The 14,427-nt window shown below is 45.5% G+C and overlaps 1 protein-coding gene across 1 annotated transcript in view; it reads left to right on the top strand.

Annotated features, from left to right (window-relative positions):
* The first annotated feature begins 8,001 nt into the window (after nucleotides 1-8,001).
* The window catches only part of AGAP2 (ArfGAP with GTPase domain, ankyrin repeat and PH domain 2), a 169,338-nt gene continuing 162,912 nt past the window's right edge, over nucleotides 8,002-14,427 (top strand). Inside the window, exon 1 of the mRNA XM_053289822.1 lies at nucleotides 8,002-8,053. The gene's annotated coding sequence lies outside the window, so the exon portion shown is untranslated. The remainder of the gene's footprint in view (nucleotides 8,054-14,427) is intronic.

Genomic DNA, 14,427 nt, shown 5'->3' with positions numbered 1-14,427 from the left:
CTTTGCCCTACTAAGGAGAGAAGCTGTGGAGAGGTCATGCTTTGGTCAGGAGGAGGATTCTACACCCCTAATCCACGTGTTCCTGTTCCTTGTAAAAGCAGACCCTGTCCCTTCTTTCTGCATGACGGGGGAAATTCAAAGGCATGCACAGGTTGACAGTAATGGAGATGCATCACTGAGTGCATTCAGTGACATAGCACGATGTAGGTTGCATTCTCCATCTCCAAACGTCTTCCCTCTCTTTTTCATCACAGGGCCCATTCTCATGACCAAAAGCTGGGTAGGAGTAGCGTAAGATGGAGCGAGAGAGGTGCTTTTCCTCCACTGTCAATCCCGTGCTAGGTAAGAACAAGAGCTAGTGTAGTGGTTAGAGTTTTGGACTAAGACTGGGGAGACCTTGAGTTCAAATCCCCATTCAGCCATGAGACTTGCTGGGTGACTCTGAGCCAGTCACTCCTTTCTCAGCCTAACCTATCTCACAGGGTTGTTGTGAGGAGACACATAACCATGTACACTGCTCTGGGCTCCTTAGCGGAAGAGCGGGATAGAAAGGTGGTGGAGAGATAGATAAATGACCTTGGTTGGCTGCTCTGTCAGATCATGGCTAGTACAGGATCACTTTCTTGTCCTTCTACCTTGATTTTTGCTGACACGTGGACAATTCTCAAGAGTGTGCACAGTCTGGGGTCCTGGCTGGACACTCACCCTGCCCAGCTTTTTGTCATGGTAGTGGACTTTCTGTCTCTTCTCGTTAGAGCTCCAGCTCGAGCCCTACCTTTTTACTCAGCCTTAACTGCTCCACAACTCACCTGGGAGGCTCAGTAAGTCTGTCCTATGGGTTGCTTAGAGATTTCACTTTGAAAGTTACCGTTTCCCCAGAATATAGTGCCGAGTGCAGCAAGCATATGCTCAAGCCTAGCATAGTTGCTTTGCATGTAGGGTTGCCATGTCCCCTGGAATTTAGGGCAGCTCCTGGATTTTGGCTCCTCCACCTGGATTTACACGGATTTCAAATGCATTGTCCGGATTTTACTCTGGATCCGATCACATGGGAGGGCAGAGGAGGAGGAGGGGAAAGTATACACAGCTTTCAAATAAATAAAATGCAAATTAGTTGTGGTATAATTTGCATAATATGCAAATTAGACCACCCCGATTTGGGAAGCTTGCATATGGCAACCCTATTTGCGTGCCAGCCAGTTTTGGGGTGCAGGCGGAGCCAATGCCCCTCGAACACGTCTTGGTGGGAGACTGGCTTCATGCCAAGTGTGGGTAAGTATGCAGTCAGGCAGTGTTCGAGGGTTGACATTAAGGAGAGTCTACTGCAATGTTTGTGTAACCTGGAAGCTAATGGGGACGCAAATGCACCCCTATTTTATTTATATAGGGCATTTATATACTGCCCATCCAAAAATGGCTCAGGGTGGTTCATTGTCAAAAGTAAAATCTTTTTTTTTTAATTAACAAAAACTGTGTGTGTGTGTGTGTGTGTGTCTGCGTCTGCTGCAGCTGAGCTGAGAGAGACATGAACTTTCTGTAGTGGCCTGGCAACCCAGTCAAACCAGTCAGTCTTGGGCAGAGGTAAATTGCTCAAATACAGGACGTACTCATTCAAAACATTACAGCCATTTTAAATACTATTAAAAGCCAAGCTTAAAAAGTAGGTCTCTACGGCTCTCTTGAAAGCCTCCCAGGATGATAGACCTCTTATTCCCATGGCGAGCATGTTCCACAACCTAGAGGCGGCTACTGAGAAGGCCCAGCTGCAAGCTGCTTCCAGACGAACTTACCCCGCTGTGTGCATGCCTATGGGACTGCTCTGTGTTTGAACACACAGAATTGCTGCTATCAGTGGAGATGTAAGAGCCAAACTTCTTCATTTTCGCATAATAGTAGCCACTGGTGTGTGTTTCTCTCTCACATTCAAACATAACACTAGAACCAGAGGTTATCCCATGAAACTGATTGCTAGGAAATTTAGGACAAAGGAAAGTGCTTTTTCACACAGCACACACCATTAATCTATGGAATTCATGACCATGGGATGTGGTGATGAGCATCTGCTTCGATAGTTTTAAAAGGGGATTAGATGTATTGATGGAGGATAGGTCTATCTTCAGTGGAGCTGTTATGGCAGTTTTGATGGCTATAGGCTATCTCCAAGTTCAGAGGAAGGATGCCTTTCAATACCAGCTGCAGAGGAGCAACAGCAGGAGAGAGGCAATGCGTTCATCTCCTGCTTGTGGGCTTCCTAGGGGCATCTCGTGGGCTACTGTGAGAAACAGGATGCTGGACCAGATATTTATTTATTATTTTATTTATTTATTACATTTATAAACCGCCCCATCCATAGGCTCTGGGCGCTGTACATTGGGCCTGATCTAGCAAGTCTCTTCCTATACTCTTACAGGTATGTGTGTAAGAGAGCTGGTCTTGTGGTGGCAAGCATGACTAGTTAAGCAGGGTCCGCCCTGGCTGGCTATGAATGGGAGACTTGATGTGTGAGCAGCACTGCAAGATATTCCCCTCAGGGGATGGAGCCGCTCTGGGAAGAGCAGAAGGTTCCAAGTTCCCTCCCTGGCAGCATCTCCAAGATAGGGCTGAGAGAGATTCCTGCCTGCAACCTTGGAGAAGCCACTGCCAGTCTGTGTAGACAATACTGAGCAAGATGGACCAACCGTCTGACTCAATATATGGCAGCTTCCTATGTTCCAAACTTGATTGGAGCATCAGTGCTGGGAAAAGTGGGGGAGGGAGGTAACCCTTTTGCCCTGTACTGTTTTATTGACTCTCTGTGTGTGCGTGTGTGCCTGCTGCAGCTGAGCTGAGAGAGACATGAACTTTCCATAGTGGCCTGGCAACCCAGTCAAACCAGTCAGTCTTGGGCAGAGGTAAATTGCTTAAATACAGGACATACTCATGAACCAAATCAGAGCAATGGGAGTGGGAAGAAGGCCATGTGGTAACTTATTTTCTTGTGTGCGCACAGCTCCTGAAAGATGTCTCTCTGTAGAACAGCAATACATCTAGTACTGGAATTGTGGGGGGTGGGGGGGGGTCCCATCTCTTCACCTTTTGTTCTGACCCTCTAAGCTGCTTTTTGAGAAGGCTACAGGCAGAAACATGATAGCCCCTATTTACATGTTATGTTCAACACTCATACAATGAGTGTGTACAGTGCACACAGGTACAGACTTGTACACACATGTCGAGCACAGGCCCAGCAGTACACTTTATGTCTGCACCCTGCATTTGAGGGGCCTATATCCATGTTCACTTTGAAAATAAGTGCAGGTAGTCTTTCACACACAAATATGTATGGATGTTCCTCCCTGTCTCCCTGCAGACGACTGAAGGAGACAAGGAAAGCTGCCGATCGTGCGCCTGTGCAACGACCGGCAGTGTGCAGCTGGGAGGAAGAAGGCATGCTCTCAGTCCTGCAAGGATCCAGAATGCAGCGCATGCAGTGGAGTGGCTGGTTTAGGTATAGCAGCCGCTCCGCGTGGCCGCTCATTCATCCTGGTTCACTGCTGGAAATGGCAATGTTAAGATAGTGTGAAAACCAATACAATTTTTAAATGGAAATGGCAGCGGGCCAGCGGGGAGCCCAGCTACCTAGGGTAATTGTTCACACGATCACCTACTGAGATAAAAGGAACCACAGGCTTTGTTTTACCTCGGTCAAACCCTGGGTACCAAAGGTGGGCTACCCTCTACTGGCACAGACAGGAGCCCTCCGCTCCTGGCACTCCAGATGACACGAGCTGCCTTGGGTACCCCAGGCGGCTTGTATCATGAGAACAGCCCTATTGTCTGAACAGGGCTGATGTGGCTAAGCTGGAGGGAGTCAGAGTGAGGCTTGTGAATGTCCTTATGCCCCCTCCCCCATCCATGCTTCCATAATTCAAGGACTGAACACATCTCAGCGGGCAAGTGCTGTATTGTTGTATGTACTGGGGCCTTGGAGAAGGCACACAGATGCAACTTCGTAAAGTTGCATGCCACTGTCCCTATGACTCAGGCTAGACCTGGGATGTAAGAATTTGGTCGGTGGAGGTGGGAAAACAGAAAAGGGGTAAGAAAATGGCACCGGAGAGCGTTAGATACATTTAGAGGCAAAGAGAGGCAAAGACTTATGGGGGCTGCGGTGGTGGGGCTTCAGTGGGGGGATTTTGCCCTCAAAAAGCAGGGAAACACAGGCTTCCGTGACAAAAGACTGGGAATGTGGGGATGTTTGTGAGTAGGGTTGCTCACTATTTTTTCTTGGATTGGGCTCCCTAGAAACTTAACAAGTACAGTTTCCACCCATCTGACATGACTCTGGCCTACCCTATCAGCTTTATTGAGATAATGTATATAATGTCCTTTGACGAGGTCTGTATAAATGCATAGTGTTATGCTGGTGGGGGTGCTCCAGCTGTTCATTTTCTGCCTGTTAGGAGGCTACCACACTGAAGTCTTCTAATGGGTCATCCTGTTTCATACATTATAAAATAAACCATTTTAACCCCCGTAGTTTTAAGGGGGGGTGTTATGTAGATATATGTACACTGCACATAAAACAATATTTATATATGTATCTCTGTGCAATGTATTTTTAGGGTTTAATCTAATCCAGAACTATCACAGGCGAACCTGAAAATGATAGTATAACGTCAGCGTTCACCTAAAACAAGAAGTTAACTGGATCTAGAGAGGAGTTCACCAGTGTTATAGCTCTTCCGTGCCTCCAGGGGGCAGGAAGGGGTAAGAAAAATAAATGATGCTAAAAAGCTGCACATCCACCCACCAGATCCAGTTTCTCACATAGATAAGGCAAAGGATTTCCCCCCACTGCCCCCACATAACATACGCTGTAATAAATCACGCAAAATGTTGTCTGTTGAATTGAGGTCCTGCTCCTTCAGCCTTTGAGCCTATAATAGCAACGACCTCCTGCCTGGGCGGCAATAGAGGAGCACGCTGATTTGTCCCCTGCTGGCTATCCATCAATGAACATTGCATCCCTTTGCACCTCTGGAGAGAATCCTGAAATAGCCACTGTGGCTAGCAGTGATGAATAAATGCTGCACTTAACATGTATACCCAGGGAAGCTTCATAGGGTGACAGCCGTGGATAGAGCATGTACCTTTCTTACAGTGCAGAATCTACTATCTGTTCTGCAAGTCAAACAGCAGCCAGGATCAGATGAAAAGAGGGTTGTGCATTTATTTAATTTGTATTGCTCCTACACCTTTTAGAAAACTATATTTTTATTTAATTTTAAAAGACCTTAAGTCTAAATCAATACAGTATGAGAATATTAATATGTAGTGTGGCTCTCTGGATTTTTCTGTTTTGGGAGATATGTTCTTCAGTTTTTAGGGCAGTTGCTGAAGACACACTTGTTCTTCAGGCATTTTTTACCACTGACTAATTGTAAGGGCTTTACTGTGTTTATTTCTTCAGCGTTCTCCCCAGCAATTTACTGATTTTAGTTGCTTTATTGTGTCATTTTTTTACTCTTGTTCTATTTTTAACTTGTGAGCTAGCCTGAGGTTTTGGGGAAGAGTGGAGTAGAAATTATTTCTTTGTAAAAAATCAATATTTCACATTGTTTCACAGAAAATTAGCTACCTATAGCAGTTAACTACATTAGCATTCAGCAGTAATAATATGTAGTAAATAATATAATGAGAATGAACTCTTTACCTGAATCAATAAGAACACTTACTGATGAATAAGTATAAGAATACCATGGTGGCGCAGTGGTAAAACTGCCGCCCTGTAACCAGAAGGTTACAAGTTCAATCCTGACCAGGGGCTCAAGGTTGACTCAGCCTTCCATCCTTCCGAGGTCGGTAAAATGAGTACCCAGAATGTTTGGGGGGCAATATGCTAAATCGTTGTAAACCGCTTAGAGAGCTCCAGCTATAGAGCGGTATATAAATGTAAGTGCTATTGCTATTGCTACTATTCTTATAAGAATACCAATATAAAAATGACCCTATTGTTTGGGGTCCAGATATCATGGGCAATTTCTCTGAGTGCCATGGAAATAATTTTTCCAAGAATTGGTCTGACCTTCAGGGGCCAGACGATGTCTTGATCTGGTGAGTGAGTTTGCCTGTTAGGGCAATGCCCCCAGCAGGAGTGGTGCAAGACATTTTGCTGCCTGCAGTGAAGGACAATATGATCCCACCCCCTCCCTGTCTATGGGCAGGTGCTCAGCATTCTCAAGAGATGCTGCTATGCAGCATTAAAAACACACGAGCACCTGCAGACAATGCTACCAAACCAGGCAGTGGCAACACTCCTAGCTTGCGTTGGTGGGACAAAAGGGGAAAGAGGAGGTGTATCCCAGCAGGGTGAGGTGGGGAAAACGAGCAGAATGTCCCAATGAGGTGAGGAAGAGTGGGTGTCCCCTGTGCCCCTCTTCATGCCTATGCTTGAGGTGACCACCTCACCCTGCCTCAGGGAAGGGCCGCCCCTATGCAAACGTTATTGTGCCACAGTCAGTTAACATTGTCAGAGGCTCGTCGTCTTGTAGCTTCCAGGGACTGGGCATTCTCATTCTCTAAGCAGGCGTGCAGAAACACCAGGGTTTTTTACAGACGAAAAGAGGCTGAGAAGCAACTGTAACCCTTTTCACGCATTATGGAAAACATGGATGCTGTATCCGAGTATAGTGCTCGCAAGAGCGTGAAAGCACCAATAGGTTTTTTAACCGATTTGTGTCGTGGTTAGAGTGCTGGACTAGGACTGGGGAGACCCGAATTCAACTCCCCGTTCAGTCATGATACTAGCTGGGTGACTCGGGGCCAGCCACTTCTCTCTCAGCCTAACCTACTTCACAGGGTTGTTGTGAAAGAGAAACTCAAGTATGTAGTACACCGCTCTGGGCTCCTTGGAGGAAGAGCGGGATATAAAATGTAAAAATAAATAAATTATTATGCAGTGGTAGCACGAGGAAAAATATTGGTGGGGGAGGGGGACACAGAAGAGGCAAAGTGAATTTTTGGGCAGGCGAGCTTTTGTCCCATGAGTTAGATTTCTGAAACAGAAATGGAGGGGCACATGAAGGGGGGAAACTACTTGTGTCCGGTGGGGGGCTTGCCTCCTTTGCCCTCCCTCTGGAACCACCCTTGAAACCACACCCCTCCCCACTCTCCCTGTATACAGCATTTGTGTGAAGAGATAAATGCTACACTTGGGGAGAGACCCTCCCCATCTTCTTTTTCAAGTGCTGAGCCCTCAGTGTTCTCACTCATAGCAAGGATCTCTCCCGGAGTACATTTGTTTCAGACAAACGTTGTATCCACAGAGTGAGGGGTGGGGGTGCTACAGATTACACTGGGGAGAGAGGTGAGGTTTACGAGTGTGCTCCCAGGGGTCCTGTGCTTGGGTACAGGGTCCACAGTTTTTAGAATGAGCCAACAGGGTGTGTGAGTTGATAACCTGTAGTCAGCCTTGTTTCAGAGATGATATTTGTCTGTAATTGCTTCAGCGCAGAACACCAGGGCTAACCAAACCAAAACAACCAGCCAGCCAAAACAAAGAATACTCAGTGCTCAGGAAGGGGGACATGCTGGGATCATACCCACTGCTGGTATTTATGGGTGGGGGTGGGGGTGGAGAAAGGGTACACTTTACCAAGGTCTGGAGATCCAAGGGGGGCCATGACTCTGGTTGCAATCCTTTTACCACAAGGGGGGAAACTAAGGTTAAGGCGGTAGGTCATGCCTGAGATTATATGATATGTTATATACTACGTATGGGGTCTCTAGCGTGAGATTTGCTGGAGCCAATCAGAAGCCGAACAAGTAACATTCTGAACAGTGAGTTGCTGTCCAGCCCAGGCCTCCCCTGTAGATCAGAGGAGTGGGCTGGGGCAGTTGATTCTTGTAGTCTGAGACACAGAGGGATTCCCTATGTGACATGCTCTCTCCAGAACTACAAATCCCAGAGTCCCTTGTGCACATAGATGGGGAGAGGGGTCAAAGCACCATGTAGCCACATTGATCCAAGAACGATGGAAGCCTCTGTATTGGTGAAGGATTTAGAGGCCCAAAGGTGAGTGATGACTAGGGTTGCCAATGAGGGACTTTTATAGAGGACAAGCAACTATTTGGGGGACCAAATGGCCTTTTTTTTTTCCTTTTTCTTTAGGAGAAATAGAGACTATTTGGGGACAACGTGGGGTGTTCTTTGTTTGTTTGTTTCCATGTGTTGCGGTGTCCGAAGTTCTGGGGAGCAGCCGGAAGGTTTTGTTTGCTCAGCACACTTTGCTCTCCTGAGCAGCTCCTCTTCCTCTGTCTCCTTCTCCTTCCTCCTGACCATCTATCCAATGGGGAAGCCAGAGGGGAGGTTCGGCTTCAGCGGTGGGTTTCAGAGCCACGTGATGCAGGAGCACGGATGGGTGGGCCCGGCAGGCCTAGCTGGCTTCCTTCATGTGGTGGTGGTGGTGGAGGTGGCAGTTAGCAGTTAGCTAACGAACTTGACTCAGTTAGCAGCTACCTCTGCTACCTAAGCAAAAAGGCACCTTTTACAGTGATGAATCTTTTCTATTCTGAGCAACTGGCCCTATCCAATCCCCGCACAGCAATCCTTCAGTGGCTGACGCTGGTGTGTTTCTTTTAGATTGTGAGCCCTTTGGGGACAGGGGAGCATCTTATTTATTTTTCCTTTGAAAACCACTGTGAAACCTTCTGTTGAAGAGCCATTCAGAAATGGTTGTAGTTGTAGAGAACAGCAAACGAGTGGGAGACTGTGCATGCACCACTGCACCAGGATGCAAAGCGGCTGGCTCGGTAGCTAGTTGGCTGCCCTGCCTCCAGCCAAGAGGTGAAGCTGCTAGCCTGGCTGGGGAGAGCAAGCTGGGTGACCCATGGGGGAGGAGGACAGAGGACTGTGTGTGTGGTAAACCTAACCAAGAGAAGAATTTACAATTAAGAAGCAGGCAGGGCCTGGAGAACTCTGCACCTAGGCAGCAGACTGAGCAGACATACATCTTACCTGGTCATCAGCTTCACAGGGGTGAGCTGTATTTATTCTCAAATCATCCAAATTTTATCAAAATATGCATTTAAATTTTTTTACTTATATTTATATACTACCGCCTGATATGTGTATTTCCAGGTGAGGTACATAACTTAAAACAACAAATATAAAACAGAGTAAAAACAATTAAAATAATTTTTTTTTGTTTTAGACATATATAAGACCAATAAACATATGCAAATTTTATGCAAAGAGAGACTTTGGTGCAAAGACTTTGGTGGAGACATTTTTGGTGCAAAGCATCCTCTATTTCTACTTTTTTGGTGATGGATATCGACTTTTTTCACCATCTGGACCTGGCAGCTCTAGTTTGGCCTGGTGGTCTACATATTGCATGGAGAAATGATAAATATATGATAAATAGATAGAAGACCTGAAACAAACAGGGACAGAGAGTTAGTCCCTGGGAAGGACACTCTCTCTCTCTCTCCTTTCCACACACCTGCACTTGCATTCCATTTCTGTCAGTGGTTATAAATACATATCAGGTAGCCAGAAATGTAGTGAGGGAAATAAAAAAAGCTAAAGGATCCCAAGGCCTGAAAAATAAAGCTTTAAAGTGATTTGTTTATAAAATGTTTGCAGCCATATCGGCCCATTAAAATAAAAACAAACATTGTCTGGACAATACAATTATTAGGACCACCAATCGAAAAGTTACAAAATATTCAGCAATGCAAAATGTAATTTCAAAATTAAAATAGAAAAATATCTTTCATGATTTATGAGATTTTATGTATATGGGCTGGTATATTTTATGTATTTGGGCTGGTGTGGGAGGGAGCCCACCTTACAAGTTTGGATTGGGCCCAAAGAAACGATGATTGGGCCCTGCAAGGCGCTCCCACTTATATACGAATGTATTAAGCTGCCTTCTATTGAGTCAGCCATTGATCTGTCTATCTTAGGATTATCTACTACACTGACTGGCGGTGAGTTTCTTAAACTTTTAGACAGGAGTCTTCCCTAGCCCTTCCTGGAGATGCCAGGAATTGAACCTGGAACCTTTCTGTATGTAAAGCAAGTGCTCCATCACTGAGCTATGCCTCCTCGCCAAAAAGTAATAAACAAATCCCTTGCATTAGTTATCTTTGTCAACAAAGGTCAGAGTTGGTTTGTGTGGTATATGTCAGTCTCTGAGGTGTCAAATACCAATACGAAAAAACTTTAAACATGTGTTCCCTATCTGTTGTACAAAGAGCAACTATAATAATGGAGGGCTAAATCTCTGCCTATTCCTCTTTTTCCATTGCTGATTCTGTTGGGGCATAGGTTGGCCATTTTTCCACTGTCTTCTAGCTGTTCCTTTAACAGGTATTTGACCTGCAGGCATTAGCAAGGACTAATATTTATCTCCATGCTGTGAAAAGCTTCACTTATGGATATCTGCAAAACAAGCTGCTAAGGGCACAACAGCAGGCCAAGCCATTTTTCTCTGGTCAGTTGGCAGTCCTACGTTGTGGCACAATGTTTCTTTGCCAATTTGTCCCCAGACCTCCCTGAAATAATTTCCCAGCATTATCCTGGGCGTTTTCCAGACTAGACCCTACAACGGGGTCAGGACGTATCTCGGAAGTGTGCTTCCACACTTCCTGCATTGTGACACCACAGTCCCTATGAGGACAGCAGGGTGCCGTTCACATTTCCAATGCCTTGTTGCGAATTTAACCGCTGCGATATAGAGCAAGGACGTCGTATCTCCGGCATGAAATAGTTGCTGTTTGTTCGGGTTGTTGGTTGCTGTGAGACTGCTCCCGCTGCTGTTAACATCCAAATGCAACTTGCCCAAATGGAGGCATTTTGCTGCTGATGAGCAGCTAGTCTGGAAAGCGCCCTGGTCTCTCTTTGGCTGTATAACAAATTCTCTGAATTTACTATACATGTGTTACTCAATGCATGGGCAGGACGCAGTGTGCAAACTGTCCCCTGTCCACACACAGACACTATAGGATCTTCATTTTTGCAGGGTGTAGATTGCTTGTTCAGCTTGTAGGCTTTCTTCAATTGTAGGCTCTGTTCCCGAATCCCAATGTGTGACGACTGATGTGGAGCCAGTGATCCACTCCCCCTTCCACGACTGTATACACAAGCACTGCTCAGCCAACCAAAACAAAGAATACTCAGTGCTCAGGAAGGGGGACATGCTGGGATCATACCCACTGCTGGTATTTATGCATATAAGTTCAGCACCATTATGATGATGAATACTTATATACTGCTTTTCAACAAAAGTTCTCAAAGCGGTTTACATATAAATAGATAGATAGATAGATTAAATGGCTCCCTGTCCCCAACGGGCTCACAATCTAAAAAAGAAACATAAGGGAGACACCGGCAACAGCCACTGGAGGGATGCTGTGCTGGGGATGGATAAGGTCAGTTGCTTTCCCCCTGCTCAATAAAGAAAACCACCACTTTAAAAAGGTGCCTCTTCGCTCAGTTAGCGGGGTGGGGGTGGGGAGTTCAGAACAGCTAATCAACCCATGGAGCTCCAGGGCAGAGCCATTAGGTATTATCCTTCCTCTCCCTTCTCTGAGTTCTCTGTGTTCCCTGTTTTTGTTCACCAAATAGGCTGCATTTGTTGTGTTTACAGGACTAAAGAGAGAGAATGTTGGAATGGACTATATGTGTATATATATATGCTGGAGCCACCTGGCCCTTTTGCTTTGCTAATGAACATGCCATTCAGTTATCAGACATACTTCCTACGTACTTTCTCATTTGGACCTTTTTCCTGCTCAATCTTGGTGGAAACCACTAATAGCCCTAGACAGAAAGGAGAACTTGTCTGTCATTCAGGCTTCTGAGAAGCCTTGACTTCCTTTCAGTGTGCTGCTTTTTTCCACTGTTGCAAAGGAAGGCTGGATTGCATTAGCATCTAATAGACCTGAGGAAAGTATGACAGTGACAGATACGATATAACTGCAGCAGGGAGCCAGCATTGTGCCTCCTCCCATTAGCTTGGACCGACTGAAAAATCATTGCTGGTGAAATGAGGAAAGTGGAGATGATGACCGAATCCTCATTATGTGACCATAATGCACACAGGGTTGCATCTAACAACTAGAGAGACAATCATCTCTGCCCCGCAGGAAACCATGGGATCAAATGGAAGTCAAGAACAAGAAAGCTTTCTCTAGAGGTAGCTGTGGTTGCATGGTGGGATGGGGAGTGATGCCCAAGTGCCCTGCCCCAGTCTCGCAATCACCAGATCCCATTCTTTGCCCCACAACTATGGACTGGAAATGCTTAGTTTCTAAAATGATAGGTACCAGGGTTCAGTGCTGCCTGTAAGCTTGATGTTTTATCTTATTTTATTTTATTGTTAAATTTATACACCACCTTTGATTAAAACAATCCCAAGGTGGTTTACACAGAATTAAAAACAAAATTATAAAATTAATTAAAATATTAAAACAAATCTCATCAACAATTTAAAACACAAGCATAAAAACAGTACGAAATACAAAGAAGAAGCAGCAGAGACAATCATATAAAAGCCTGGGTAAAAAACCAAGATTTAGACACCCTTAACCTTCTGATTCTGAATCCAGGGGTCTGACTGTGGCTAGGATTGCCAGGTTGCAACCTAGAGATCCATGTGGGACCCTTTAATACCACAATGCAGCTGGAGACACAAGTCATCCACAACTTCTCCTACATGTTCCTGCCACACACACACCCTTTCCCTGCCTGTCAGTAAAGTGATGCCCTGGCCAGTAAACCAGCCAAAATGTGTAGAGCTTTTTGTAGATAGAGCAGGGAGACAATACGGGTAACTCTACTGAAGACAGAAATAAGTCTGTCCAGTATTTTCAGCAGCATTTCTCAGATCTGGATGTATGCCTATCTCAACAAAAGAAAAGGGGGAGCTAAAATTTTCTTGCAAATCAGCAGTGCAAAAGAACAGGAGCAGGATCCAAAGTGTGCTGCACAGGAGAAAGGAAAAGGGCAGATAACAAGACTGGAAAGGATCAGAAAGGAGAAGCCACAGTTGCCTCATCTCTTGATGCATCGGCAACATGTAAAGTACAGCACATAACTCTGAATGGCAGCCTGGGAATTCAAGTTGTGGTTACCCAGTCGTAAGAAAAGGTCACATGGCACAAACTCCAAAATATCCTTGCACATGCTCCAGGCAGTGGGCAAGAGGCCCCCCAATGGGTCATCTCCCCACCCCAGGCAAGACTTCTTGGCACCCCTTCCAAGGACATACTTCCATGACTTAATCCACTCTGAGCCCTGGTCTTCCAAGTGTGGAGAGTGTCCTAGGACTCAGCTCAGTGGGCCCTTCAAAGGACCCTGGGCAGCTCCCCAGCTACATCAGTTGTTGGCACTGGCATCAGCCATAGCTCCAGGTCTGAACCCTGGCTTAAAAGACACACACACGCACACACACATTCTCTCTTCAGGCAAGGGTGGCCTTTGATGTTTTCACACCTGACGCAAAGATTGATGTTTTCACACCTGACGCGGAGATTGGAGACAGGAATATATCATTCATTTTGTCTGACTTAATATATTGCCTGTTTACTACCACCTCTTATACAAAAACGTAATAGCCCCTTCAGAAGGCCCTAGGGTTATCATCATCACGTACCCGGGATCTATCAGAGGGGCTGACCTTATCATTTCTATATGATCACAGAATGATTCGAATATGCAGACTCCGATTTCATCTGGCTTTTGGATTTCCCTTAAGTCTTTCTGTTGATACTATATGCGTTGTCTTGCGTGTTTTGCATGTCCAGGGATTGCTAGGAGATGCGGAACTGTGAGCCAGAAGCGGCTGCTGACATCATGTCATGTCACGTGCCGTGCCGTTATCTTTTAGTGGGGAAACTGGACAAAATGGCTCCAGCTTTCTTCTACAGGCTCTGCTTTCAGTTAGAAGAGGCAAGAACATAGGAAGATCTTTGCCGGATTAACTTGAGGGTCCGTCTAGTTCAGCATCCTGGCTCCAAAAGATGCATCTGGGAAACCCACACTATTTTATGTCCCCAGCACTGCATGTTTCCCCAGCTGGTCTGGGCAGAGGGCTGCCAGATTACCACTTGGAAATGACACCATTATTTGTTTGTTTGTTTATTATAATGTGATTTCTATACCGCCCTTCCAAAAATGGCTCAGGGCGGTTTACACAGAGAATAACAAACAAATAAGATGGAACCCTGTCCCCAAAGGGTTTACTTTTTAACAAAGCACATGAGTTATGATGGTCAAGTCATTATCACTTATTGCGATTCACTGATTTTAGGGTATTACTAAATGCATAACATCGATAGTTATAGCAAAAAAACCCGAATAAAAATACAATAAAATCAACACAGCATTACTTAGAAGATTTTTAAAATGCAGCCACCACCACCACCAACAAAATCACCATA

This window comes from Hemicordylus capensis, chromosome 2, assembly GCF_027244095.1.
Source record: "Hemicordylus capensis ecotype Gifberg chromosome 2, rHemCap1.1.pri, whole genome shotgun sequence".
Lineage (NCBI taxonomy): Eukaryota > Metazoa > Chordata > Lepidosauria > Squamata > Cordylidae > Hemicordylus > Hemicordylus capensis.
This window is presented reverse-complemented; position numbering and strand designations above follow the sequence as displayed.